The sequence below is a fragment of the Pollachius pollachius genome (assembly GCF_949987615.1).
Source record: "Pollachius pollachius genome assembly, chromosome: 7".
Taxonomy (NCBI): Eukaryota; Metazoa; Chordata; class Actinopteri; order Gadiformes; family Gadidae; genus Pollachius; species Pollachius pollachius.
In genome coordinates, this window is record NC_136940.1 from 14,042,857 (window position 1) to 14,063,964 (window position 21,108).

Genomic DNA, 21,108 nt, shown 5'->3' on the forward strand with positions numbered 1-21,108 from the left:
AATGGTCCCGTGTGATCGGGACCATTAGTGAGAGTGTTGTGTGTGGTGGTCAGGTGTCCCGTGTTTCTGTAATGTTCGTGGTTGTTAATAAAGGCAGTCCGTAGTCGTGCGGTGAATGGGGCACGGAACTGCATAATTGGTTCAACCTGGGCTCCTGTCTCGTCCTTCCCGTGCTTCTCGCCACATTGGTGTCAGAAGTGGGATTGGCCTGCGCACGCGGATAAAGGATTGGGATTGACGGTCGAGCCCATGGAAGCCCCAACCGACGCCGACGCACCCTGCGTTGTGGGAGCGCAGCGGCCCACGGACGGAGAGATGGCAGCGGTCAACTGCCCCCTTGTGGCAAGGACGGCGGTGAAGCTGCCGAAGTTCTCCAGGGCAACGCAGCTTGAGCCGTACCTTGCTCAGTTCCGGCTTGTTGAGTGGCACAACGGCTGGGGTGCCGGGGAGGCGGTCGTCCACCTAGCCCTGGCGCTGGAGCGGACGGCAGTGCAGGCGCTCCTGGACCTGGCCCCAGAGGACCAACGGGACCTCCGGGCCTTGATCCGGGCGTTGGAGAGGCCTTCGTTCCTCCAAGGACTTGTCCCGCCGCGGCTGGGACGGCACGTCCGCCTCACCGGGCCCCCGACCCTCGATGTGGCCCTCGACGTGGCGGAACGGGTGGAACGGGAGTTTAACAAAACCCCTTTTGTCAACTGACAACCCTGATTCCCAGAATCCCCGCGGCTCCGGAATTGGGACGTCTGACCCCTAAGGTGGGGGCTGTGTGGCGACCACGGGTGTGGGCGCCATGTTCCGGAGCCGCGGGGATTCTGGGAATCAGGGTTGTCAGTTGACAAAAGGGGTTTTGTTAATTTATTCTGTTGTTAGGTTAAGTGGGGTTGGTGTATGGGGCACGGAACTGCATAATTGGTTCAACCTGGGCTCCCGTCTCGTCCTTCCCGTGCTGCTCGCCACAATACATTCTCGATCTTAAAATTTATAATTCTTCGGGAGCTATTTACAATGCGAACTTACCACATGTCACGTCAACCTGTTCTGACTAGCAACGGCCGCACACACACCTAATGCGGATGCAGATCTGCAATACCCAATCACATCAGCAGATGGCTCTAAAACACCAACAACTGCTCTATCATTTGTGAAACTCATGATAACTAATGAACAGTTTTCCATATCTGTTACACCCACCTCTCCTGAATTTCGCCAAATTTAAGCAGCAACCACGCAAGACATTTAAAGGCGACTTATTACATAACACTTAAACACTTTAGGTAGGGTCACCAATAACGGGACAGCCAACCACAAAGGTATCCAATAAGGATTAAGTGGAAGAAGAGGTGCAAACTATCCAACCAACTACTGGCAGTAGGGTGCCTTATACACCCCACACGACCCATTCCCACTGTGTACTCTCGTCTATATGTCTACATTTCACAATGGACATTATACTATCCTTAGATCATCTCTAATCGCAAAGGACCTGGAACATTGACTTGCAAATGGCCTGCACTGTATGTTGTGTGTCAACAATATCCTGCCGTGCCATAGTCTGAATCAGCTTATTAACTGGTTTGATAAAGCGACCAAACCTAGACCTGACCTGTGTTAATGTACTAGGATGATCAGATTGTGTAGTGGAAGCTAATTCGACACAACTCTGTGTGTCACTACCATTATCTGTATGCGTCCCAACAATCTGGCCGTCTACCTGCGAATCTGTGTGTGTGTCTGTGTCACAGTGGTCAGACTGCTTTTCTGTGTTTCCAGCAACATCAGTAGTAGCACCAGTTTCAGTTATAGGTCCAGAGACAGAGGCAACGGACTGGTCAGTTGTTCTTGTCTTTCCATTGTCAGTGGATTCCACTCTAGGGAGTCCAGTGAATGGTGATTGTGTTATCCACGTCAGAGTTCTCTCCCCAGGCTCCACAGTCTCCGGGGTAAAACCCACTCTCTCGTCCCCCACTGGTCCACTTCCCGTCCCGTCACTTCCTGGACGAGAAACCACTCTCTCATCCCCGGAATTACTTTCTCCAGTCACTTCATCACTTAAGGAGCATTGTCCTCCCTCCGGCACGAGATCAGCACTTGTGTTTGAGGTTTCAATAACAGACAAAGATGAGACTTGTTCAGACAACACACTGACATCATCTACAGGAAGGAAATTCACCAACATTAACAAGTTACGGTGAACCACTTTCTCCTTTCCTGTTACCGTATCACATATCCTATATGTACAGTGGGGCAAAAAAGTATTTAGTCAGCCACCAATTGTGCAAGTTCTCCCACTTAAAAAGATGAGAGAGGCCTGTAATTTTCATCATAGGTATACCTCAGCTATGAGAGACAAAATGAAAAAAAAAAATCTAGAAAATCACTGTCTGATTTTTAAAGAATTTATTTGCAAATTATGGTGGAAAATAAGTATTTGGTCAATAACAAAAGGTCATCTCAATACTTTGTTACATGCCCTTTGTTGGCAATGACAGAGGTCAAACGTTTTCTGTAAGTCTTTACAAGGTTTTCACACACTGCTGCTGGTATTTTGGCCCATTCCTCCATGCAGATCTCCTCTAGAGCAGTGATGTTTTTGGGCCTTCACTGGGCAACACAGACTTTCAACTCCCTCCAAAGATTTTCTATGGGGTTGAGCTCTGGAGACTGGCTAGGCCACTCCAGGACCTTGAAATGCTTCTTACGAAGCCTCTCCTTCGTTGCCCGGGCGGTGTGTTTTGGGTCATTGTCATGCTGAAAGACCCAGCCACGTTTCACGTTTTCACTCAAAATCTCACGATACATGGCCCCATTCATTCTTTCCGTCACACAGATCAGACGTCCTGGTCCCTTGGCAGAAAAAAAGTCCCAAAGCATGATGTTTCCACCCCCATGCTTCACTGTAGGTATGGTGTTCTTTGGATGCAACTCAGCATTCTTTCTCCTCCAAACACGACGAGTTGAGTTTTTACCAAAAAGGTATATTTTGGTTTCATCTGACCATATGACATTCTCCCAATCCTGTTCTGGATCATCCAAATGCTCTCTAGCAAACTTCAAACGGGCCCAGACATGCACTGGCTTTAGCAGGGGGACACGTCTGGCACTGCAGGATTTGAGTCCCTGGCGGCGTAGTGTGTTAGTGATGGTAGCCTTTGTTACTTTGGTCACAGCTCTCTGGAGGTCATTCACTAGGTCCCCCCGTGTGGTTCTGGGATTTTTGTTCACCGTTCTTGTGATCATTTTGACCCCACAGGGTGAGATCTTGCGTGGAGCCCCAGATCGAGGGAGATTATCAGTGGTCTTGTATGTATTCCATTTCCTAATAATTGATCCCACAGTTGATTTCTTCACACCAAGCTGCTTACCTATTGCAGATTCAGACTTCCCAGCCTGGTGCAGGTCTACAATTGTGTTTCTGGTGTCCTTTGACAGCTCTTTGGTCTTGGCCGTAGTGGAGTTTGGAGTGTGACTGTTTGAGGTTGTGGACAGGTGTCTTTTATACTGATATGGAGTTCAAACAGGTGCCATTAATACAGGTAGCGAGTGGAGGACAGAGGAGTCTCTTATAGAAGAAGTTAACGGTCTGTGACAGCCAGAAATCTTGCTGGTTTGTAGGTGACCAAATACTTATTTTCCACCATAATTTGCAAAAAAATTCTTAAAAAAATCAGACAATGTGATTTTCTGGATTTTTTTTTTCATTTTGTCTCTCATAGCTGAGGTTTACCTATGATGAAAATTACAGGCCTCTGTCTTCTTTTTAAGTGGGAGAACTTGCACTTGGTGGCTGACTAAATACTTTTTTGCCCCACTGTATGTGTGTCAGCGTTCCTGACCAACACAGTGTACACTGTGGACTCCCAACGATCTGCAACCTTCCTTTTTCCCCTTTCTCTCTTGTTTGCCAACAACACACGGTCACCAACTTCAATGGTGGGTCCTGTTACTCTTCTGTTGTATAGCTCAGTGTGACGGTACTGTTCCTTCGTGACATGTTCCTGAGCTATCACCATAGCTTCCTTAATATCTCTTGTATGAGAGGCCACATACTTGTCGTAGCTGACCACGGCAGGATCATCCAGAACAGTTCGGAAGAGCACATCGATTGGCAGACGAGGAATCCTTCCAAACATCAGATAAAAAGGTGCATATCCTGTGGTCTCGTGAATTGTGCTATTGTACATGAACGTGGGGGTCTGAAGACGACCTGGCCAGCTAGCTTTTGCCTCTGGTGTTAGTGCACGGATCATGTTGCCGAGAGTCCTATTAAAACGCTCTACACTGCCGTTGCCCATCGGATGATATGGGGTTGTGTTTGATTTTCTCACCCTAGAAACTCTGAGCAGCTCGCTGATCAGTTGACTTTCAAAATTTGCTCCCTGGTCACTATGGATACGTTCTAGGAAGCCAAACACACAGAAAAACTTGTCCCAGAGAACCCTCACCACCTGCTTGGCTGACAGATCCTTGCAGGGAAATGCCTGAGCCATTCTTGTAAAATGATCGGTAACAACAATGTAAACCAGCTGGAGTAGCCGGGTTGACTTGATGCTGTCCAAGAGTGCCCTGTTGACCGGTTCAACTGTCTTGCTAACAATACAACGTTTGCAGTTACAGACATAATCTCTGACATCCCTGTCAAGACAGAGCCAAAAGAACCTCCGCCTGGCCAATCCAAGACTCCTGAACTGCCCCTGATGAGCAGCATCGTCATGAACACCCCTCAGGACAGCGGCTTGAAGTGACTCGGGAACCACATATTGGTGACGTTTTGACCTGGTAGATTGGTCTCTTGAAACTCTGTAGAGAATCCAATTGCTCACTACAAGCTTTTCCCAGTGTTTTAAATACCTCACAACTGCCACTACCTCTCACGCCCACTCCCTCCTGGAGGGTCTCCGACGTCTCTCCACATAGTACAAGACTCGAGAGAGTGTTCCGTCTTTGATCTGTTCATCACGGAGTTCCTTCTCTGTGTAAGCAGGGAGTGAATCCTGACCACCAGGGACCAACTGAGGTAAGTGATTCAGAGCTGCAACAGCTCGCATCCTTGCTCCATCCTCCCACTCATTGTGCGACTGCAGGACCGCAGACACATCCTCCACCTCCAATGACTGAGCGTGCACATATACAGGAGTATACATACTCTGAGCACGGCCATCTGCTTGACATTGAGTCCGATCACCGTCACTGGACCAGCGAAAGGTATCCCGAACAACGTCAAGTTTCAAATTCTGTACCTCAGAAAGGAGGTTTTCGTAAGGTTCCCGAAGTAGTCTGTGACTGACTCTCCCCTTCACAAAGGGCACACGGCTAAGGGCATCAGCAACTACATTCTGTGGACCTGGAACATACTTGATGTCAAAGTTGTAGCCCGCCGACTTGGCTACCCAGCGTTGCTCACAGCAATTCAACTTGGGTTTCATCATAATGTGAGTCAATGGATTGTTATCTGTCCATACAGTGAATACATGGCCTTTCAACTGTTCGCTGTCGCTACAGTAAAGATGTTCATAGAACCAAGTGCAAGCATTACAATCGCTAGGCTAACTAATTCCCAGTGTAAAGCAACGATAGTAGCTACTGTAGATGCTACACAATTAAGTACCTTGAATAAGTGCAATGTACAAGTGCCAGGACGTACAACATTCAATGGTGGCTGTGCATTGGTTTCTATGCAGAGTCGAGGTGAACTCTGAACAGGTGAGTTTTGAGTCTTTTGCGGAAGCTGGTGAGCGACTCTGCGGTCCTGACATCGGTAGGGAGCTCGTTCCACCACTGAGGTCCCAAAGCAGAGAAAAGTTGTGACTTCGCTGAACGACCTTTGCTTGCTCTTAGCAATGGCGGTACCAGACGTCCAGCTGAGGTAGTTGAGCGGAGGGATCGAGCTGGGGTGTGTGGCTTTACTAATGCTTGTAGGTAGGCAGGGGCAGTTCCGTCGACTGCCTTGTATGCCAGTACCATCATCTTGAATCTGATGCGAGCTATTACAGGGAGCCAGTGGAGGTCTCGGAAGAGGGGGGTTACATGTGAGAACTTTGGTAGGTTGAACACGAGGCGCGCTGCCGCATTCTGGATGCGCTGCAAGGGTTTAATCGCAGAGGCAGGGAGTCCAGCCAGGAGCGAGTTGCAGTAGTCAAGGCGGGAGATGACCAGTGATTGGACTAGAAGCTGAGCTGCTTCCCTTCTGAGGAAGGGCCGGATCCTGCGGATGTTGTAAAGTGCAAATCTGCAGGATCGGGCCACCGCAGTGATGTTTGCGGTGCAGCATAACTGATTGTCCAACACTACACCAAGGTTTTTGGCAGTTGGAGAAGGAGATACAGTGATGTTCTCAACAGTGACCAGTAAGTCCATGTGTGGGCAATCTTTCCCTGGTATTAGGAGGAGCTCAGTCTTGTTGAGGTTAAGCCTCAGGTGATGGGCAGTTGTCCAGGTGCTGACTTCTGCCAGACATTCAGATATGCGTGTTGCAATCAGGGCTTTGTCAGATGAGGGAAAGGAGAGAAATAGCTGAGTGTCGTCAGCATAGCAGTGATAGGAAAAGCCGTGGGATGTAATTACAGAGCCCAGAGATCTGGTGTAGCGGGAGAACAGAAGAGGCCCCAGTACAGAGCCTTGAGGGACACCTGTATCAAGCGTGCAAGGTTTGGACAAGGAGCCATTCCTTGTTACCATGTTAACACTGAGTTTTTGTGGAAGATAAACAGTGTTGTGGGATTACACAATGGATGATAAGCTGTTTATTGACAAGCTGAGCGGACCGGAGATTTGGGCGACATGGAAGTTTCAGATGGAACACCTGCTAAAGGCTAAAGGACTATGGGGTATGCTAATGGGGACGGAAACGCTAGCTGCAGATGCTAACGCACTCGCACAGGCTGAGTTCCCTAAACGGAAAGAGAGGGCATTCTCTATGTTAGTGCTGAACGTAAGTACACCCCAGTTGTACCTGATAACAAGATGCCAGACTCCCAAAGAGGCGTGGACCACGCTGAAAGGCCATTTTGAGAGAGATACCTTGGCAAATAAACTGTTCTTAAAGAAAAAATATTTCCGATGTGAAATGAAGGAAGGAGATCGTTTAACTGAACATTTAAAAACAAATGAAGGTGCAGACAGACCAGTTATCAGCAATTGGAGCTGTTATTGAAGAAGAAGACCAAATTGTAACACTTCTGGGAAGTTTGCCATCAAGCTATGCTACGATTGTCACTGCACTAGAAACAAAGATTGACAATCTGGCACTGTAGTTTGTTAAGCGTTATGAAGAGCAAAAGCGAGTGAATGGCAATGATAACTCCAGTGGTGCTACAACGTCAGGTGGTGCATCAGCCATGATGTCATCACAATTCCGGGGAAATGTGCAGGATAACTCCAGGTCAGTGGGAGCAGAAAGGCCAAGCACGTGGAAATGTTGGATGGAAAAATACAGCTAAAAAGAAAACCCACAAGGCCAAAAGCATGATGTGTGAAGATGCAGAGGATTCGTTTTAAAGTGCCTTTGTCTCCAGAGAGGCAAACTCGACTGCCAGACCACAACAGGTTGATTGGGTGATTGATTAGGAAGCATCAAAACACATGACATGCGATAACGAACTACTTCAAGATCACCAGCAATTCACAAAAGCACAGTCTGTGAAACTTGGTGACGGCAGGGTGGTTGACGCCCTAGGAATTGGAACTGTTAAAATGAAAATGAGCTTCAAAATGAGTGATGCAAAAAATGTGACAATGTATGATGTGCTGTATGTTCCAAAGCTAACTGGAAATCTATTCTCAGTGGGAGCTGCTACTAAAAAAGGAAATACAGTGCAGTTCAGGAAGACTCGCTGCTACATACGTGGAAAAGATGGAACGCTTCAAGGAATGGGAACACAAAGAGCTGACGGGCTATATAAGCTGGATGTTGAAGGAAGTTCATCTGTCTGTCATAGTGCATCATTAGCAGCCAGCCTGTGGCACCAGCGCCTGGGTCACACCAACAAGCTGAAGGAACTAAAAGATCTGGTGAACGGAGTGGACTTCTCTGCAGAGGAAGATGTTCCTTTCTGTGAAGGATGTGTGGAAGGCAAGCTGACTAAAAAGCAAGTCGATTGGAGCAATCCGTTCCAAACGCAAGATGCAGCTGATTCATAGTGACGTCTGCGGTCCCATGCAGACTGAGTCTATAGGTGGAGCAAAATATTTTGTGACATTCATCGGTGACTACTCCAGATGCTGCAAGGTATACTTTCTGAAACAGAAGAATGAGGTGCTAAACAAATTCAAGGAATTTGAGAAAACATTCCCAAATGAGTGTGGGCAGAGCGTCACAAGGCTGAGATCAGACAATGGTGGTGAGTACACAAAGGAGTTTGAAGATTATTTGAAGGCTCAAGGCATCCACCATGAAATGACTGTACCTCACTCACCACAGCAAAATGGTGTTGCAGAAAGAAAAAACAGGACATTGGTTGAAGCAGCTAGCAGCATGTTGTCACATTCTAAGTTGCCAAAGATGTACTGGGCAGAGGCTGTAGCCACCGCAGCTTACATTCAGAACAGGCTGCCAACATCTCTCCTCAAGGAAGAGACACCCTACGAGAGATGGTGTGGAAAGAAACCTGACATGAGTCACATGAGGGTGTTTGGCTGTGTTGCTTATGCACATATCCCAGATGAAGAGAGGAGAAAACTGGACAAGAAGGCTGTGAAGCTTCGTTTCGTGGGATATGCAAACAATGCCAAAGGCTATCGCCTGTATGATGAAGAGAAAAGGAGGATTCTAACTCGTCGTGATGTCATCTTCAATGAGTCAAACTTCGACTGGAAACAGGAAGCGGAAGTTCTCACCTCAGAGATTGAGATAACCATGACAACAGAAGAAAGTGAAAAACAAGATGATGAGGTTCCTGTCGATACCACAGTCAGAACAAGTGACCGAATCAGAAGGACTCCAAGGAGATTTGGATATGATGAGTATGCTGATGCAGTGACTGTTGATCATCATGCAAATATGTGTTGTGTGACAGAGCCAATCACACTGAAAGAAGCAATGGTGAGCCCTAATGCAAAGGAATGGCAGGAGGCAGCTGATTTGGAATATGAGTCGCTGCTGGAAAATGAGACATGGGATTTGGTGGATTTACCAAGAGGAAGGAAGGCAGTAGGCTCAAGATGGGTTTTCAAAGTCAAGCATCATAGTGACGGACGAGTGGAGAGATACAAGTGCAGACTTGTCGCAAAGGGCTACTCACAGATGTATGGTGCTGACTATGATGAAACGTTTTCACCAGTAGTACGATTCAGCTCTATTCGTACACTACTGTCCTTTGCTATCCAAAACAATCTATATGTGCACCAAATGGACGTCGTAACTGCATTCCTTAATGGACACCTGGAAGAAGAGATCTACATGGAACAACCAGAGGGATACATCAAACCAGAGCAGGAACACCTGGTGTGCAAACTGAAAAAGTCAATCTACGGACTGAAGCAGTGACCTCGCTGCTGGAGCAAGGCTTTCACAGGGTTCATGACAGAAATTGGATTCAAACAGAGCACATCAGACCCCTGTGTGTTTGTGAGAACAAGACATGAGCTTGAGATACTCGCTGTTTACGTGGATGATCTCATTCTTATAACAGAGTCGACTGAGAGCATGAACGAGCTGAAAAGAGCTCTCAAGGAGCGCTACAAGATGAAAGACATGGGTGAGCTGTCCCATATCTTGGGCATCACTGTGGTCCAAGACAAAGAAAATAACTGTGTCTTTCTTCATCAGAAGCATTACATCGAAGTCATGCTTCAGAAATATGGAATGGATAACGCAAACCCTGTAGCAACTCCTGCTGATGCCAACGTCAAACTGAGGAAAAGAGATGGTGTCAGTAAGCCAGTGCACCAACCTACTTATCAGTCAATGGTTGGAAGTCTGCTGTACGCTGCAATGGCCACACGACCAGACATAGCTCAAGCAGTGAGTGCTGTGTCAAAGTTCAATGCAAATCCAGATGTTGCACATCTGACAGCTGTGAATACTTGAAAGGGACAGTGAACCTTGCTCTCAAGTATGAGCAGTCAGACTCTGGAGCTTTGATTGGATACGCAGACGCTGACTGGGCTGGAGATCAGGATGACCGTCGCTCGACAACAGACAACATATTCCTACAGAGTGGAGGACCAGTGAGCTGGCTCAGTAAGAAAAAGGCAACAGTTGCACTTTCAACAGCAGAAGCTGAGTATGTTGCGCTTAGCCAAGCCGCTCAAGAAGGTATCTGGCTGAGACGATTACTGAGTGATCTGGGACTGAAGGCTATGTCCACAGTGATCCTGGAAGACAACCAAGGAGCCATCGCCATCGCGAAGAATCCCGTGGACCACTCCAGGACTAAACACATAGACATTCGCTACCACTACATCCGTGAATGTGTGCGAAGTGGAAAAATAGAACTACAATACTGTCCAACAAATGACATGAAAGCAGACATATTGACCAAGCCACTGACTAAACAAAAGTTTGAATATCTCAGAGGAGAGATTGGACTTGTGCCTGTCCAAGAGTAGACTTAAAAGTGGTTGTTTAGGATTGACAGGTGAACGCCGAATGCTGCCTAGTCAAAGCAAGTCTAAAAAAAAAATTAAAAAAATGCAAAACGGAGTTTCAGAATATGACTGTTAATAAAAAGTGTTCAAAGGTAAATGAGCAGTTTAATTGAAAAAATGGCAAGTATTTAGCAAAAAAAAAAAAGTATTTTGTTGTTTAAAGATGTATTTTTTCTTGTTATTTTGTGAAGGGGAGCACGGCTCTGTAATATAATTTAAAGTGTCTTAATGCCATTGTAAAATTAAGTGGGAGTGTTGTTATATATTAATTTCACCAGTAGATGGCACTGTTCTTTCTCTGCTTGTTAACAAATGAAGTTGTCAATAAAGCTGAGCCATGTTGTTAACGCTGTATGCTGAAGCACGTTAAAAGCTCACGTTCAAAGCAATATCAACTAGTGACTGAACTTGTCGCAGACGGCCCATTTCAAGGCTAAGAACTCCAAGCGGTGAGCTGGGTAATTCTGAGACTGAGAGAGGGACTTGCTGGCGAATGCAATGGGTCTTGCTTTGGATTCCCCCTCATTGATTTGCGATAGAACAGCGCCTATCCCATCCAGAGAAGCATCTGTAGATAGCATAAAGGGACGGGTAAAATCAGGTTGTCAGGACAGCAATTTCAACCAGCGACAATCTCAGATTCTGAAAGGCCTGCTCTATTTCAGGGGTCCAATCATCTGCACTTAACTTCCTGCTTTGTGGCCTTCGTTTGCCTATCTGTTTAACTTTGCCTTTTTTCTGGCCCAACAACAGAGAGAAAAGAGGCTTAGCAATGGCAGAGAAGTTGGGCACGAAGTGCTGATAGTAGTTGATCATACCCAGCTAAGTTCTGACCCGTTTCGGTGAGGGAGTCACACCATCTGCTTCCATTAGGTCTGCACTTGTCATTTTCACAATGGCTTCAGTGTCACGACTCAGAACGGGAATCAATTGCAGATCAAAAAGGATTTATTCCCAAACAGTCCAGCAGGCAAATCAGATTCCAGGTACAGGCAGGGTTCGTAAACAGGCAGGCAGGCAAAAGGATACAGTCAGACAGGTACGGGCAAGAGATCCAAAACCGATAGGCAGAAGACTCCAAAACAGACAGGGTTCAAAACCGGGAAGAACAGTAAACTATAGCTTCTCTTTAAAGAGCTTCACGCTAGTCTCACTCACGTGGCAGTCAGGTAACAAACAGTACATACCGTGACGATCTGACAAGGTGAACAGAAAGGGCAGTGTTTAAATACTCCACCAATCAATACCCAATGAGAGACAGGTGAACAGAGAAAATGGAGGGAAACAAACAAAGGCAGGAAGTTGCCCACATTAGGACATGGGTGTTACTCCGGGCATATGACCAACACATGGCTACAAACATAGTCAAAGTCCAGAATTATCACATTCAAACAGGTAGGGGGAGACAAAAACAACAGTCCATACGAGAATCCTGACATTCAGTCTTACTAGGGTCAGTCGACCCGCCAGTTTCATCGATTATGTGACCGAGAAACCTCACAGACTTATGGAGGAAGAAGCACTTCTTGGGGGCTAGCTTTGGATTGTGGCCACGCAGTCTGCTAAACACCATTTGCAAGCGTTCCAGAGCAGTCTCCTCATCAGGCGCAAAAACTAGCAAATCATCCAAGTACAGCAGCAAACTGAGATAGTTCTGATCTCCAAAGATGCTAGTCATCATGCGCGTGAAACTCCCAGGACTATTGCAGAGGCCTTGCTGTAAGCGATTATACTTGTACAGACCCATAGGCATAGTGATTGCGGAGTACTTTCTGTCATCTTCGTGTAATGGCATGTTGTAGAACCCAGAGGTTAAGTCCATGGTACTGAAGGAAGAATTCCCTCCAAGCGCTGCCAAGCAGTCGGCCTGATGAGACCCCCTGTAGGGGGTCTGGAGCCAGGGTGAGCATCTTTCAGCGTCCGCTTGTTCAACCAGCGAAAATCTGTGCACACCCGAAGATCCCCATTCTTTTTCCATACAAGAACTAGGGGAGACGCATACTCACTGGTTGACTTTCTGATAATCCCCTTCTCTTCCATCTCACTCAGTACTTGCCGTAGCTCCTGATACTGACTGGGGGGCACTCGACAGAATGGAAGCTGGAAAGGCCTGTGATCTGAGAGGTGGATACGATGTACAAATCCCTTTGCTTCTCCACAATCCAAATGATGCTGTGAGAAAATATCACTGTAGCTCATAATCAGTTCAGTAAGCTTGCCTTTACACTGCTCACTCACATCACAGCAGTCTATGTCAAGCCCACTTAGTTCAACTGACTCTGGCTTCTCATCAGTAAAACTGGCGCTATCTGTAGGGGGTCTGGTTTTGAGAGAACAACTCGCCAGTGGGACTTCTGCATAGCTGTTCGCACTCATTTCTTCAAGCGCAATACAGGGGAAGATGTCAGCTAACTGAGCATTGCGTCTCACAAAGACAAGCCTGTCTGATATGTTAATCACCTTTAATGGAACCCATCTATCTCCCCGTAAGGGTGTCACTATCCTCGCCACCAGAATTCCTCTTGGAGCTGATCGGCATGAAGTGAGCTCCGTCATTACAGCGCTGCCAGGAGACACGACAGTTGCCTTAGGCAACTTTCCCCACAACAAATATTCCCGACCAGGCTTGAGGCATACAGCCGAGTTGCTTCTCACTGTGTCTTCTTTGTCGGGCACCTCTTTGCCTCTCCAATGGTCCAGACCAGCAGGCATGGACAAGAACTGTTCAGCCTCCGGATTGCTAGTAGAACAACGGGTAGACACAGCTTCCCAGTAGGCATCACACTGCTTATACTCACGGAGAATATGCTTGATAACATTGGTGCCTAGTATCAACTCATCACACTGGCCTTGGACCACCAGGGTAGGGACCATGATTTTGCTGCCATACACCTCCATCTCTAAATTGAAAGCCGACTTTGGCTTGACGCGACAACCACCACAGCCAACAAGAACGACATTTGAAATAAACTGGTCATGTTGTGTCACTACTCCAGCTTCTCTAAGCTTAATTTCCGCTCCCTCGCTGATGGTACAAGCCATAGACCCACTGTCCAACATGGCATTAAGAGTCACTATTACCAACCATTACAGGTGTGTAGAAAAGACTATCACTGCCATCGATTGTATGTGTATTTTGAAACACAACAACTTCAGAGGCATCACACAAGCTCTTGTGTGTTGTGTTCATAGTTTCAGCATCAGATTGTTCTTCACTTTGGGAGCTCACATTGTGACCCACACCTTCTCCCTCTAAATGTGGATCAACTAGTTTCCCTTAGGCTGTTGCTCAGTGGAAGACCTGGTCGGGCATTCCATCTTCGTATGACCTGGAGCCAGGCACACGAAACACAGCCTCTCTGACATACAGTGGGTGATGGTGGTGTGATTGCTGTCATTACAGACTCGACAGGCTCTCTCACGGTTACCCTGAAATCTTCCACCACGTGGAGCACCTCTGCGCTGCTGAACATTACCCATCATCTGTTCCATCATTGTCATAATGCGAGTGAGAATCCTCTCCTCACTCTCCTGAGTATTCTGAGCTACAACAGGCACAGGTGGACACGGGGTAGGGCATGGAGTCTGACATGAAGCATGGCTCTGGCCCATAACAGTGACAGGTGAGGGGCACTGTGTGTGACACACTGGACTATGAGCTGGAGCAGAAGTGAGAGGGGGGTACCGAACATGGCACTGCTCAAGCATAGTCGGGCCGTAAGTAGCTGACTTGGACTGCAGATCGATAAGTGCTGTGTTATGAACCATTAACTTTACAGCTCCACTGGCACTACCTGATGCTCCCAGTTCCCTCTGATGATCATCAATCCTCATCTGTATCTCTCTTGGAGTCCACTCTTGGATAGGCTTGTACTTAAAAACACAGGAAAGTTCAGGGTCGGGGCAATGCTTAACAAACATACGTGCTACTTCCTCACCAGAGTTGTCCATCTGTCTACCCTGCCTGCGGAGTCCTTCGTCAGCCACAACAGCCACTCTGTCAAGCCTCAGCCAGTAATCAACTGGGCTCTCACCATGTCTGGGCCAGTGATGGGCAGTAACGCGTTAGAAGTAAGGCGTTACTGTAATCCAATTACTTTTTTCAAATAACGAGTAAAGTAAGGGATTACAATTGCAAAAATAGTAATTTGATTACTTTTACTTTCCTGCAAGCAGCCTGCGTTACTGCGTTACTAAACCGTGATTTATTTTTGCCATAGACAGTAAAAGAATTTGGGATTTTGCCGTATTTGCTTTGTGAGACTGTCTCGTGACAATGACATAGCCTATAGCGGCGCGACGTCTAGAAGTAAACAACAGACACATGTGTGCAAGACGTGGCATGCGGGAGAGAGAGCAAACATGGAGCATTTAATTCATGGAAGTTCAGACATTACTTTGAGTTTGACTCGGTAAAAGATGTAAAAAACATTAACGTCTGCTGTACACTCTGCGTGGGAAGAAGGATTTTGTCTACAGCGAAAAATTCCACCTCAAATCTGAGTAAGCACCTAGCAAGCCGGCACAAGAATGTGAAACTCACTGAGACACCCCGAAATTCCGACAAGACTGCTCTAGCAACAGAGGGACCCTCTCCTGCTAAACAGGTGAAAATAGACTTAAGAGCGTCAGCAACAGGACTTAGTGCCACTGAACTGAAGAAGCTTGTCGCTGGCTATATTGTCGAGGACATGTTGCCCACTTCCACTGTAGACTCTGATTCATTCCGACGCATCGTAGAAAAAATACCAACCAAAAGCGGTGTCAAGCTGCCGCAGAGAAAGTCATTTGCAGGATACCTTGAGAGAGCATACGACATAATGGAGGGTAATTTGAGGGCTGCACTCGGAGATGTAGACTTTGTTTCCACTACTGCTGACATTTGGACGAAGAATAATAAAAGTTTTATGGGAGTGACGGTTCACTGGATTAATTCCACTTTACAGCGCAACAAGGCCGCGCTAGCATGTAAGAAAATTAGAGACAGGCACACCTATGATGTAATCTGAGCAGCGATCGAAGAAATTCATTCATCTTATCGAATCAAAGTTGTTGCCACTGTAACAGATAATGCATCAAATTTTGCCAAAGCATTCAGAGTATGTCAGCCCTGTAATTTGGAGTCTGAATCTGAAAATGATGAAGCAGGTGATGACAAGGAACCGACTTTTACAGATGTCATAGAAGTTCTTTCATCTGGTGATGGACAGTTTAGCCTCCCTCCACACTACAGATGTGCATCACACACAATTAATCTGATTTCAACAAGCGATGTTGACAAACATCTAAATTCCTGTGCAGACACCAAGGCCTTAAATAGGAGTAGTATTGCAAAATGCACCGCTCTCTGGACTAAAGCAAGTCGATCAACATTGGCCTCTGAACAGGTGGAGGAAGTCAGCTGCAGGAAGCTAATGGTACCCAAATCCGTAAGGTGGAATTCCCTGTATGAGGCCATTTCCAGAATCATCACAATTCCAATGAATGAGCTGAATCCCCTGTGTGTAAAACTGGGAATCAAGTGCCTTAATGAAAGGGAGTACCTATTTTTCCAAGAATACTGCACTGTGATGAAGCCCTTGACAGTAGCACTCGACATCTTACAAGGGGATGAGTGCACCTATGGGACTATACTACCAAGGCTCACAAGCCTGATGTCGAAGACACTTGCCCTGAAAGATGACCTCTCCAGAATGACAGCCAGCCTTCCAGATGCCATTGTAAAGGTAAGATTATTATTTGATAATTGACTTGGGTGGTAATGTTAAATTTATTATACCATTCATGGTGGGCAGATGTTACACTTTGTTTGTTTTAAGCAGTGAGCACTATTACTAAAATGATAAAAGTGAAATATCAGTTCAATATCAGGGATATTGATCATCATTAATCATGAATATTAGTCATAACATCAACAGAAGATTAAAATAAAGAGGTCAAAATAACCTCAACGATAATTAAATCTCATACAGTATTGATAGGGCATGAGATGGTTTAGGTCAGTTAAGATCACAGAATAATTAAAATAGCAGATTATATAGAAAAATAAATATATTCTTATTTAAATCATATTGTATTTTACAGGCCATCAAGATTCGTTTTGATCCTGTACTGGATAGCCAAGAGGGACTTCTTGCAGCGGCCATTTGTCCCAAGTTCAAACTTAGATGGCTGAGAGATGAGCGTAAGAGAGAGCATGTGAAGGAGCTTCTGATAAGAGAGTGTTGTAAAGTTGCTCCTGCAGCAGACAATGCTAATGTGTCCCAACTGCCAGCCAGCCCAGCTGAAATAGACTTTTTTGATTTTGAGAACCAACCCACAGAAAGCTTCTCAGCAGAAAAAGAAGCAACTGACTATTTAAGGTCTGGGTATGAGCTTGAGATTCTAAATCACTTCCCAAACCTCAAAAATATGTACATGAAATACAACTCTCCAACTCCATCCAGTGCACCAGTTGAACGGCTGTTCAGTTTGGGTGGATTGATGCTTTCCCCGAAAAGGAACAGGCTCTCTGCTGGGAGGTTTGAAAAGCTTCTGCTGATGCGGTATAAACACTGTTTCACTCCGAAACAAAACAAAAAAACATAGGGCCTTGTCATAAATGAGACTTGACTAACACACACACTGTTCCGCTTGCCTGAACCTGCAGACATATGACAGGGGTCAGATCCCCTCCACACACACACACACACACACCTATACAGAAGCACTCCTCTCCACACACACACACCCATGCAGAAGCACTACCATACACACACACACACACACACACACTAACAAATCCCTCTACATACATACACACACATCACATACACATAGAAGCAAACCTCAATCCCACACAAACATAGAGGCAGTCCCCTCCATACACACACACAGTGACATTCACATCCACACACTCAGAGAAACACATCCTTCCACACACACACAGTTCAAACACATACTCTTCTTTGGCATTAGAACAGCATAAACATGGCATGCAACAGCATTTTCTGTTTTGGTAAACGCATTACTCCTCTCTGCACTGCAACTGTTTTATTGCTGTATTTTATTTACATCTATTCGAATGAAGGTGTGTATACACACCAAAACGATTTTCTTTAAATGAGAGACTGTTGCATTTCATTTATTTTTTTGTTTGCAATGTGCATAGTTAAAAAGATTGAGACTAATAAAAACAAGTTTTAAAAAAGCGTATTCAGGAGGTGTATAGCTAGTGTGTTTTTGAAAAGTAACTAAGCAAAGTAATTAGTTAAGTAACTAATTACTTTTGAAAATAAGTAATCAGTAAAGTAACTGGATTACTTTCTTGGATAAGTAATCAGTAATCAGTAACTAATTACTTTGTCCAAGTAACTTGACCAACACTGGTCTGGGCAAGGGGGCATAGAAGTCTGCCAGTGGGAGACAGGATGATGCATCACTGAAGTACTGGAGGAGAATATCATAAATGAGGCCAGGATTTTGTTTTGGATCAAGCGTGTGATCACTACGCAGGGCCACTTTGACAACATCTCTGGCTTTGCCCATCAACTTCCCCATGATCTCTCTTCAGCATGCTCATGCACAGGATACTTCTGTTTTCTCAGATAAGCTTTACTCATGTCAATCCAATCCTGGACTGGGAATTTATCAGAACTATCACCTCAAAAGAAGTTTGGTTCTCTCTTCGATCTCACATGTACTGAAATGTGTGAGGCTTCCTGTCTCACAGCACTACAATCTGTGTCTGTATGTGCAGGTGAAGTATGCAGTGATGACTTGCTTTGGTGTTCACTACTCATATTTACTAGACCAGAGGACACCAACTTGGCTACAATGGACTCCCCAATCTGGGCACCCAACTGTCCTACCAAATCAGTGAGATGGTGTATAGCGACAGCATCAATATTGTTGTGCGTGGATGTCTCAGGACCCATTAACTGCTCAACAGGAGTACAACCTGGGTCCTGACCTAACCCTGTGGCCCTACCACTGTCAGCCAATGACCAGTACTGTCCTACCTGCCCAGTCTCCAAACTACGTCCAACAGCACTGCCATCAAAACTCTGCCACAGTCCCAACACACCCCTTCCCTTGGACAGAATTGGACTGGCAAAATGACCTGCTACATTGCTATAACCTGGTTTCTCAGCCATAATAGTAAGTACTTGCTTTGTGTTTTTATGGAAGCCCATTCCCGCCAGTAAAAAAAAAAAAAATAATAAATTAAAATAAAAAAAAATAAAAAAATCCCCATTGTAAGTCAAAATTACGAGATAAAAAGTCATAATAATGAGATAATAAGTCGAAATTATGAGATAAAAAGTCGAAATTATGAGATAAAAAAGTCATAATAATGAGATACTTTCTCACAGCAGACGTAGTAGCAGCTCTTAAGCCTAGGGAAATGGATTGTGAGTACATTGAGGACTTCTTTAAACGTGGCTTTACAACTGATGAAATACTTACTTTGCTTGCTGAATCACATGGGATTGTACTAAGCAAACGCACCCTTGAAAGGATTTTAAGCAAGAAGCAGCTCTGGCGGAGAAAGAATAAAACGGATGTGGTTGAGGTGGCAACCTTCATTGAACAGCAACTAGAAACATCTGGTCAGTGCCATGGTTACAGGTGGATGCATCAAAAATGTTGGTTACATGGAATTGTGACTGACAGAGAAACAGTTTGAATATTGCTACAGTTATTGGATGGTGAAGGTGTTGATCTGAGGTCAAGAAACAGACTGCGAAGACGTGTTTACCACAGCTGTGGTCCAAACTATGTTTGGCACATCGATGGCTATGACAAGCTTAAGCCATTTGGAATTGCTATCAGCGGAGGCATTGATGGGTTTTCCAGGAAGATGATATGGCTTGAAGCTTATAAAACAAACAGTGACCCAAAGATCATCGCTGGCTACTTTATGGATGCTGTGATCAATGCTGGTGGGTGCCCTGCCAGACTCAGACTGGATTTAGGAACAGAGAATGGCCATATGGCTGAAATGCAACGGTTTATGCATTTTCCTGCTAACCAATCTGAAACAGACAGTGTAACCTTTGGTCATAGCACTGGAAACCAGCGAATTGAACGATGGTGGCTGACCTTGCGAAGTGAATGTGTCCAGTTTTGGATGGACCTATTTGACAAACTGAGAGCAGACGGCTACTTCTCAGACAACTTCTTGGACAAGTCTTTGATCCAGTTCTGCTTTCTTCAAACAATACAGGTAGTTCACACATTATGAGATAAAGAAGGGAGCTAATAATATTTTTAAGAGCCACAAATGTTCATATGTATAAAAGTTATTGCCTATGTTCTGTGCAGAGAAAGATTAATACTTATGTTATTGTTTCTGGTTAGCAATAATAATGTGGGTTGAAGTATTCCAAGTAGCAGTAGGCATAATTTTAAAATGTAGGCCTACCTGTGTAAAAAATGGCATGACATAATGATGTAACAGCCCCTTCACATTTTGATAGCTGTGAAATATAAAATGTATTGCACTGCTGCAATTTTATTTTTGTGCCAACCCACCATGTTATGATCAGAAGACAAATCGCACTGTCAGGACTACTTGACTTAGACAGTAATCACCAATGCCTACTATTTATATAAACTGTATATGATTTGCCTATAGGAAGAGCTTAATGAGGTTGTATCGACCTGGAACAACCACAGAATCCGTCGAGTCCACAACTCACGATCACCCCATGGACGTCCCTCCGTATTGCATGCTGTCCCTCACCTGTACGGCGGCAGAGACTGCTTGCACCATCTGGAACTGGCGAGGGTTCAAGTCTGCCTTGAAGAGTGTGCCTTCAAGGACTTCCCATGTGATGAAGATGTGTTCCATAGCTGTGTTGAACTGATGTCAGAATATAATCTGACATTAACAAATGATGTGTTTGAAACAGTTAACCTGTATATTGAACTCAGACAGCTGATCAACAATGAACTAGATCTAGATCATTAACTTATATTTCCCGTTTCATTCAAGGACGAACTGAAATACTGAATGTAAACAAACAAATCACTTTGTTTTCTTAACATTGAATGTCTAAGAATTGAGTAAAAATGCAAAATCCACACATGTAATAACTTAATACATTTATTCAAATGTTTAAACAAACACAGTATACAAAACTGCTTGTTTCTGCTTCAACTGCAATTTAATTTAACAGCAGGGAGATTTGAAAGTAACCCATCTTTAGGCTGTTGTTTGAATGTTTTTGAAATGCCAAACTGTATTTTGGTGAATAAAAACAACAGAACCTGAATGGAGTAAGACAAAATATGCTTACAACGTAAAATACAAAAGAGAAAACGTAAATGATTACAAGGTTGGACTACTATGTGACATGTACTTGTTTTGTTGTAAACAAAATAATCAAATACACTTTCAATCAACCTATGTTGAGATTAAGGTGCTGAAATAACATTCTGAACTTAAATTCAATAAGAAAATTACTGACAGTTTATCTTTTTTGTTGCTTAGGTAAAGTTTTTCAAACTACTTAAACAATTACAGCGCATTTTTCACAA